Genomic DNA, 8,965 nt, shown 5'->3' with positions numbered 1-8,965 from the left:
GCCGCGCGGAGGCCGAGGTCCGAGGTCTTCCTCCTGAGTGCGGAGAGAAGACCGCCGGAGGCCGGCGGGGCGTTTTATCTCGATTTATGAAGCCGCGCGGTAAGGCGTCCCAGTGAGAGCACGTCTTGATCGCGTACGAGACCTCCCGCTGACTAACAACGCCGGCCGTCCTGTGTGATTACGGTTCCTGCGGAGACGAACGGCAGCGGCTTCCCCTGCTTCAGGCGCGGCGTCCCCCGCTCAGCCGCCTTAATGAACATCTGGCCATCCGATAATTGGGGTCCTTGTCCCTGACGTAACAGCGAAAACATCGCGGAAAGATGTGTGTGGGGATTGAAGGAGGAAGCGGCGTGTATTTCACGCCAATCAAAGGCTCATTTGTTCATGGTGGCTTACCAGTCGAAGGGGCACCCAAGCGCCGGCGGGGACGGCGTCGTGACGAATCCTCTCGTCATTTAGCGCCTGGTGAACAGGGGCGCCAGTCCTTGATTAAGCCGAGGTCGGCTGCCCGCCCCCCCCCCCCTCCCTCCCCAGCTCATCATCAGTGGTATCAAAATAATAGCAAAAATGTGCATTTAAATGGCTAACCCATGCTCGTGTGGCAATGTTCATCCCTGAGTCAAAACCGAAGAGTGAAAAACGTTATGCAACATAGCTTGTGCATGCGCGCTCGTAAGTTTGAGAAATAAAAACCCTGACGCCCGGCGTTGCACTCCCCGCAGGCCGTGAGGATTCGGGCTCGTGGTAAACATTAGGCGGCGGCGAACGAATAGACAATATTAATGAAGTATCTGAGGTAAGCACGTTTAAACTCTTTGTGGTGTCAATTCGTAACTCATTTGTTATAATTAACTTTTTTCATAATCGTAATCGTAACTCATTGTATGTCATGTCAATTCGTGTGGCAAACATGTCAATTCATAACTCAGTGCAATTCGTGGATGAGAGGGCAGTCCGGACGTATGTTTTATTTATGCCTTTTTCGGCTGATGGTGGGAACGGATTAGCATTCACAGCGTCGCGATCTGGCTCTAGAATCTGATAGTGGAACTAGACGAGTAAACGAAAAATATCTCTAATGGTCTTGTTGTAGCTGTTTATCTGCTCAGAGGACAACATCAAAATTCTAAATGTGAAATACATACCCCAGACTAATATTTTGGGCGGTACAAATTTATTTTAGAAGACTGCCGGAAGAATTATCTGCCCATGGTCGTTCTGATGCGCCCGGCGCTCGCCGATTGGCGTGAGTTGCAGCGGCCAACGTCGCTCGGCTGTACAGAAACTGCAACCCGGACATACTCGGGCTGTTATTGCTCCTAAGACTGCGAGCGCCACTGATCGAGGCTTGTTTGTACATTGCCCTTCTGGTCGATTCTGCAAAAGGACAAACGTTCTCAGGCAAATATGGGTAATTATATAAATAACAATTGATTAATATATCATGTAAACAAATATATCATACATTAATATCTATTATGAATATACCAGATATTAGATATAAGTCGTAAATAATAAATGGCAAATGCGTCAATTCTTTTTTGTTTTGAACATATTGAAATCCACACTTTTAAACACTGATCAGACCCCTCGCGTTTTTCGGAGCATTGGGCCACCGTGCGTAAAAGCCTAGAGGGCACATCATCGTTTTCGGCCGAGGGCTGAGCGGCCCTCCCGTCCCAGCGCGGGGTGCCTGCCGGCTGCTACTCTGGCGACACGGGGCGGAGTTCCGTAGTCGATCCGGAGGCCTTCAGAGGAATATATCATATATTGGTCCACTCCCTGACACGGGAGTCCCTCGACCCGGCAGTTGGCCCCACATCGACGCAGGAAACGTCGTTGACGCATTAAGATCCCGTGCCGCCGCATGTGGTCCAATAATTGCAATAGGGACTCCATTTTAGTTTGTCGGGCTCTTGGCAGAAATGGGATGGAGGGCCCCACCGGTACCGGAACCCTGGCCGGCAGGACTCATGTCTCCTTTTAATATCAGAGGGCCCCGCCCAACGCGAGAGGCCTCTGGTATGTCTCTGTTCAGCAAATGTCCATCTGGCCGACTTGGGACCTCTTGCCGATACAGAACCCCCTGTGGGGCACTGTAGGTCCCTAGCCAACCCAGAAGCTTTTTGCTGTTGCATGCCCCTGAGCAATACAAATCGCGGGCCCGGGCCTCGTTTCTGCCTGGGAAATAGAGTCTCAGGCCCAGACTGACACGGAGCCGAATGTTTGGTACTGGTTGTGCTTGACCGATATTGGATATTGGAGCCCTCATTGACTCAGGGGACCCAATCGGCGGAAAGGGCCATCTGACTGGCACGTGAGGGCCAGGCTCTTTAACGTGACTCACTGTCAGTCCTTTGGGCATTTGAGTCGGGTCCTCAATTGCCGGCCCCGGCCGGTGTCATTTTTTGTGTCATTACCCCTTGTGCTAAATTCGTCCGCCACCCTACGCATAGGTGTAGATACCTGGCAGTTGTTGCAGCCGTAATGGGTACAGAAGGGCGGGAGGGGAGGGAGGGGCAGAGGGCACAGCAGCATGTTTTGGCAGCTGATACCTTTTCCCAAACTATGGACTTTGTAGCTACTCGCAAATTACGAAAACTCAGATCAACGAAACTCCAAAACTGAGCTAGAGAGCAATGAATCGGGCTCAGACGTTTTTTACCATGAGACCACTTTTATGAATAAGATAGCCTAAGCCTTCAGGAGGGCACATGTGCTGTTAAGGAGGCGCCTTTGCTGGCCCGTGTGTCCCCTGTTATGACCTAAAAGGCCGTTGTGTTGGGTTAGGAGACATTTCTACATTCAGGACGCCCGTTTAGCGGAACAGGAGATCACTTTGGTGTATCAGATGGCGGCGGCTCCGGATCAGGATACGCTGTTTTGGAATAACGAGACCCATTTTCTAGCTCTGGTAACTCCCTTGTGAGTTGGGAGGATTCCCTCTTGAATAAAGAGGCCCCACTTTGCATCCGGAGGCCCTTTCTGAAGTAGGTGGTCCTATTTTGGGATAGCCAGAAGGCCTTTGCCGGATGATCAGAACCACGATCTTCCGGATTCTGTTACTGTCGGCATCAACTTACCTGGATATGACATGTGTAACAATTTGATAGTGGTGCGCGTGGCCCCCGTGGCCCCATTAAATACGACCCTTCCCGGGAGACCCCCTGTGAGGACAGAAGACTTCCTGGAAAACCCTGGACCCCCAACTCAAAATCCATGGCGTCGCCCGTGGTTGCAGCTAAGCAGATGCTTGGCAGCTGTTGCAGTCTTAGACCGTGTGCTATTCACGCTGGCGACGGCCACTGCGCCAGTAACGTTCCCACACCAGCGTGGCGCCTGGAGAGAGTGCTCCTGGGAGGACAGGGCCGAATGCCTGGCGTGGCAAGGCGACCCGACCGCGTTATACGAACTTTCCCTCTCTTGCGACCGTAGCCGAGCAGCTGCGTCCAGCCGGTAACGCCCGGCAGGTGAAACTGACGTCACAAGATCAGGCTCGCAGCGGGCGGTCGGCGTCTGACACGCAGCAGAAATCGGCGGCGACGAACGCGGCGCAGAAGCACGCGGCGCTAACGGCCGCCCGAGCCGCGGCGTCTCTGCCCGCGCGGGAAAGATATAGGCCATGAAATTATAAATTACAGGTCGACCCTGATAAATCTCACTCCACTACAAAACATTAATTCAATGGCGCTTCCATTCAACGAGATGAATGTGGTATAGCGCCATATAAATGGTGCTTGTGCCGGCCCTGGAGCCATGGGCAGGGGAAAATCGGTTAATTACGCTACCTGCTCAGGCACCTGCACTAATGAGGCGCCTCCCGCCGCCTGTGCTTTATCAAACGGTATGTAAAACATCGACAAGCGCCTGTCGTGATCTCCAGCAGCATCCGCGTTGGTAATATTCTCGTTCCCGTGACTATCTCAAGTTACGCTGTCAGCCGCGCGAGGCAGCTCGTAAGCCGCCTCACTGGGCCAGATTTGCTTATCGCCCAGACTGTTAGCACGACTTAGCGAGCATAAACAGGCTACGAATAGGGCTAGTTTGGTCCGGAAATAGATCGTCAGCCTGGTAACTTTGCACCGCCAATCCCATGCACCGCCAGCCTGGTAACTACACCGCCAATCCCACGCACCGCCAGCCTGGTAACTACACCGCCAATCCCACGCACCGCCAGCCTGGTAACTTTGCATCGCCAATCCCATGCACGAACTGCTCAAGTGCTCAACATAGAGGAGGAATGACTTCATACAGAGAGGAGATGAAGGATAGAGGGAGAGGAGCAGGGAGAGGGATAGAGAGAGAGAGAGAGAGAGAGAGAGAGAGAGAGAGAGAGAGAGAGAGAGAGAGAGAGAGAGAGAGAGAGAGAGAGAGAGAGAGAGAGAGAGAGAGAGAGAGAGAGAGAGAGAGAGAGAGAAGAGAGAGGAGAGAGAGAGAGAGAGAGAGAGAGAGAGAGAGAGAGAGAGAGAGAGAGAGAGAGAGAGAGAGGAGAGAGAGAGAGAGAGGAGAGAGAGAGAGAGAGAGAGAGAGATAGAGAGAGTAGAGAGAGAGAGAGAGAGAGAGAGAGAGAGAGAGAGAGAGGAGAGAGATAGAGAGAGAGAGAGAGAGAGAGAGGAGAGAGAGAGAGAGAGAGAGAGAGAGAGAGAGAGAGAGAGAGAGAGAGAGAGAGAGAGAGAGAGAGAGAGATAGAGAGAGAGAGAGAGAGAGGAGAGAGAGAGAGAGAGAGAGAGAGAGAGAGAAGAGAGAGAGGAGAGAGAGAGAGAGAGAGAGAGAGAGAGAGAGAGAGAGGAGAGAGAGAGAGAGAGAGAGAGAGAGAGAGAGAGAGAGAGAGAGAGAGAGAGAGAGAGAGAGAGAGAGAGAGAGAGAGAGAGAGAGAGAGAGAGAGAGAGAGAGAGAGAGAGAGAGAGAGAGAGAGAGAGAGAGAGAGAGAGAGAGAGAGAGAGAGAGAGAGAGAGAGAGAGAAAGCAGAAGATAGAAGACAGATCATCCGTGTTTGTGTCGGGAGAAATACTTCATCGCGGTATTTTCTCTGCCTCCAGACGGAGGACTCACCTTGCCAGACAGCCCTGATTAGACCGCCGGTGTCCCTGTGAACGTGACTGACACATGGTGGTCCAGCGCCTGATCACGATCTCTCCACCATAGGCGTGGGAATAGATCGGTCTAGGAGACCACAGTACCCACTTTTGATTAAGTTTTAAATTACTCTGAGGTGGGCTTATAGAAAGACACTGTTCAAGAGTCGGTGTAAAAAGGAGGGTTCGCCCCGACCCCCCCCCCGCAAACACACCCACACCCACACACCAACACCCACACCCACACCCACGCCCACGCCCACACCCACGCCCGCGCCCACACCCACGCCCACGCCCACACCCACGCCCACGCCCACACCCACACCCCACACCCACGCCCCACGCCCACGCCCACACCCACGCCCCACGCCCACACCCACACCCACGCCCAGACCCACAATCACACCCACCCCCACACCCACACCTACACACCCGCACACCCACCCACCCACACATACACCCCCCCCCCACACACACAGACACGCCACACACACACACACACGCACACACACACACACACACACACACACACACCACACACACACACACACACACACACACACACACACACACACACACACACACACACCACACACACACCAGTGCACGTTATGCCGCTTTCCTACGCCGCTGTTCGGCGGAGGGCGAAGCGCGCTGTTTCGTCACCTCTGCGGGGTGCACAGCCGTTACCAGAGCCAGATCAACGACATGTCAAGGTGTGACCGTGCCGGGCTTGCCGAGGACGCGACGCCGGCACTAAACAGCCGCCGGCCATCGCACCTACAGCCCTCTGATGAGGCTCCGCTCGTGACCGGCACCGGAGCCCCGCACCTACAGCCCTCTGATGAGGCTCCGCTCGTGACCGGCACCGGAGCCCCGCATCGGACCCACGTGGTCGGGCGTCCTGCTGGTCTGACGGAGCTGTGGCGAGGCCCACCAGCTCTATGCAACTGTGTCAAACTCGGACCTGTGTCGGCTTCCCAACCTGCCTAATAAAGCTGTGCCCTGCTCCCGTCCAGTCTGACGGAGCTGTGTCAGGATCCCGTCCAGTCTGACGAAGCTGTGTCAAGTTCCCAGCCAGATTGACGGAACCGTTACAGGTTTCCGTCCAGTCTGACGGAGCTGTGTCAGGTTCCCGGCCAGTCTGATGGAGCTGTGTCAGGTTCCCGGCCAGTCTGACGGAGCTGTGTCAGGTTCCCGGCCAGTCTTATGGAGCTGTGTCAGGTTTCCGGCCAGTCTGACGGAGCTGTGTCAGGTTCCCGGCCGGTCTGATGGAGCTGTGTCAGGTTCCCGGCCAGTCTGACGGAGCTGTGTCAGGTTCCCGGCCAGTCTGATGGAGCTGTGTCAGGTTTCCGGCCAGTCTGACGGAGCTGTGTCAGGTTCCCGGCCAGTCTGATGGAGCTGTGTCAGGTTTCCGGCCAGTCTGACGGAGCTGTGTCAGGTTTCCAGCCAGTCTGACGGAGCTGTGTCAGGCTCCCGTCCAGTCTGATGCAGCTATGTCAAGTTCCCGACCAGTCTGACGGAGCTTTGTCAGGTCTCCGGCCAGTCTGACGGAGCTGTGTCAGGTTCCCGGCCCGTCTGACGGAGCTGTGTCAGGTTCCCAGCCAGTCTGACGGAGCTGTGTGGGGCGCCAGCGGGCAGCCGGGGCCGTGTCGCCCAAGCCGCGTCTCCACGCTCCACTTGCCGACCGTGTCGGACGCCGCATTAGCTGCAGCGTGCTGGTCACCGTCCGACGTCCGGTCACGGCCGACCTGGCGCCGCCGCCGGTCAGCGGCGCCGCCCTGCAGCCCGCGGCCGCAGGCACCGGACACCGGCGCCGTCCCAGCAGCCTTCCTCGCTTCGCCTCGAGCCACCACGTGGCCGTAATTGACCGCACGCGGAGTCGCTGACGCGGTGTTCTGCCGTGGCCCGCCTGGTGCAGTTATGCCACGTTGGAATGCGGCTGGCGCGAGTGTAGCTTATATACATCAGATTCAGGGTATGCACCGGTGGCATGAGGCCTAACCTAGGCTCAGCATAACTGAAGTCCTCCGCGGATGACATCAGCCTCAAGTTCAACGTTGGTGATACTGACAGGAAATTTGGGAAGGAACGGAATATTGGTCAGGGTAGGGAGGGAAATGGGCGAGGGAGAAGGGCTGTACCCCACACCTTGGAGCAAGGCTGCAAGTGCGTCAGAAACCCGGCCCCTGCTGGCCGGCTCCGTGCCGTTCGAGAGCGCTCGCTCAGCGTCGTTCGCGGCGAAAGCGTGGGCGAGCGCATGCCAGAGGTCGGGCAGCGAGCGGGAAGCCGACTGCACCTGCCCAGTAATTCGCGGCCTCCGGCAGGAAGGAAAGTCGAATGCTGTGATGTCAAATGGTGCGCCGGTGACTGGTCTTCATTAAACACACCTCGTCAGCACATGAGGCCAGACAACGGTGATCGGGGATGAAATAATCATATTGATCAAATAGAACATTAGGCTGTAAGCGCTTTCCTCAAACGTCAAAGAAACGGCACACTCAGGAAACCGAAATGTCGTCATAAATACTAAAACAAATTGTTTCACGTCTTCTTCCGATGCTAGTACACCTGCAGCGAGTGACGCACCAAATGCGTATGCTCCGTAACACCACGCCACGAGCCACGAGCGTGTTCGGCCTCGGTGAGAGAGGTTCTCCGGGTATCCCAGAGCGTGCGCGCGGCTGCGGGCGGGCCTGGTGCGTCAGAGGCGGCGCCTCGCCGTCCCCAGCCGGGCCTCGCCGTCCCCAGCCGGGACTTCCGGCGGCAGCTCGCCGGCGTGTTTGTTTGCTCGGATCGGCGGGCCATTTGTAGCTGCGACGGACGTGCGGCGCGGCGAGCCTCAGCCGCCAGCCAGAGCAGCCACCGGAACCGCTGCAGCCAAGCTGGTCTGGTCGCGCGGGAAGCCGCACTGCGCTGTGCTGGGGCCAAGTTGACGAGTTGTCAAGAACGCAGTGAATCTTGTGGTAAAGAAAGGCTTATCCGGCAAGTGCCGAAGAGAAATTCGCTTCATTATTGAATGTCCGCGACTTGGACTTGTCACCATTACCTAGTTGCTTATTTGTGGCTGTTGTTCAACATTAACACATGCACGAATAAGCAATGGACGGAATTAGTAGCCCTTTGTTTGCGTGCAGCTGTTCCGTTGTTTGTCAACCGGACTGGTGATCTTCAAATTGCTGTCCGCAAACACAACGGCATCGCTGTCCAGGACGTTCGGAGCACGGATAGCGCGCCACAGACCAGCAAACCAGTCCTCTGTCATCGCCGGCGAGACTGAGCACCTCCCTCCACCATGGGCCGTGCACACGTGAACAGAGCGCCAAGATGACGCCGCCACGCATCACGCGTGCGTCAAGATGTCGCGGCCACGCATCACGCGTGCGTCAAGATGTCGCCGCCACGCATCACGCGTGCGTCAAGATGTCGCGGCCACGCATCACGCGTGCGTCAAGATGTCGCGGCCACGCATCACGCGTGCGTCAAGATGTCGCGGCCACACGTCACGCGTACGTCAAGATGTCGCGGCCACACATCACGCGTACGTCAAGATGACGCCGCCACGCATCACGCGTGCGTCAAGATGTCGCGGCCACACATCACGCGTACGTCAAGATGTCGCGGCCACACATCACGCGTACGTCAAGATATCGCGGCCACACATCACGCGTGCGTCAAGATGTCGCGGCCACGCATCACGCGTGCGTCAAGATATCGCGGCCACACATCACGCCTACGTCAAGATGTCGCGGCCACGCATCACGCGTGCGTCAAGATATCGCGGCCACACATCACGCGTACGTCAAGATGTCGCGGCCACGCATCACGCGTGCGTCAAGATATCGCGGCCACACATCACGCGTGCGTCAAGATGTCGCGACCACACATCA

Source organism: Pollicipes pollicipes, unplaced genomic scaffold (genome assembly GCF_011947565.3).
Source record: "Pollicipes pollicipes isolate AB1234 unplaced genomic scaffold, Ppol_2.1 Scaffold_3087;HRSCAF=3621_pilon_pilon_pilon, whole genome shotgun sequence".
Taxonomy (NCBI): domain Eukaryota; kingdom Metazoa; phylum Arthropoda; class Thecostraca; order Pollicipedomorpha; family Pollicipedidae; genus Pollicipes; species Pollicipes pollicipes.
The sequence above is the reverse complement of the archived record's forward strand: the minus strand, read 5'-3'. Positions refer to the sequence as shown.